Source organism: Oryzias melastigma, linkage group LG9 (assembly GCF_002922805.2).
Source record: "Oryzias melastigma strain HK-1 linkage group LG9, ASM292280v2, whole genome shotgun sequence".
Taxonomy (NCBI): Eukaryota; Metazoa; Chordata; class Actinopteri; order Beloniformes; family Adrianichthyidae; genus Oryzias; species Oryzias melastigma.
In genome coordinates this window covers 5,902,950-5,903,822 of record NC_050520.1, presented here as the reverse complement: position 1 = coordinate 5,903,822, position 873 = coordinate 5,902,950, and positions in this window count along the sequence as shown.

Below are 873 nucleotides of genomic sequence, written 5' to 3'. Positions count from 1 at the left end.
CACTTCCACCTCTTGGTCATCTGTTAGGCTAATTCTTTTAATCTTCTTCACCACCTCAGTCATCCCACACACTATAACTTTTGTCAATCAACACTCTCCCCAACCAGGACTTTGCTGTTGCTGATCTCTTTAAGAATACATCTTTTCGAGATAAAATCAGCTTGTGTGTTTCTCCCTCCTAAGATCTTCTCCTTTTTTGACAAAATGTGTCACTTCCATTCTTTTAGCAAAGTTCATCACTATCTGTTACTCTGTATTCCTGTCCTGAACTCCAAACTTCTCCATCACTTCTGTTTTGGTCACCCACACATTTATTAAATTCTGCTCCCATCACCATTCTCTCGCCTCAGGAGTACCCCGGACCACCTCATCCATCTCCTTTCATAGATTCTTCTCCTTTACTAACTTACATCGTACCTGGGGGGCAAAACCACTGATGACATTCAACATTATGCCTGAATTGTCACTCTATCTGACTCTCTCTTCACATCCATAACTTTTTTAAAAGCAAACTCCTCCTTCAGGATGATTCCTTCTCCATTCTTCTTTCCATCCACACCACAATAGAACTACTTGAACCTCCAACCATTCTATAAGCCTTGCTCCCTTTCCATCTAGTTTCTTGAACACAAATTTCTTCCATCATGTTGGTTAAAACTCATCTTTTACCTCTAAAAGTCCCAAAAATAATTATCCTTATCATGCTTTTTCTTCTTTTCTCCATGCCAGCAAACACATGTTTCTCTTGTCCTTTTTTTTCAATCAACAATGGTCCAAATTCCGCAGGCAAAATTTTGTTTGTGATTCACATGATTGAATTGGCTTTGGTTTTACCTCAGATACCTTTCCTGATGCGATCCCCTGCATAAACCT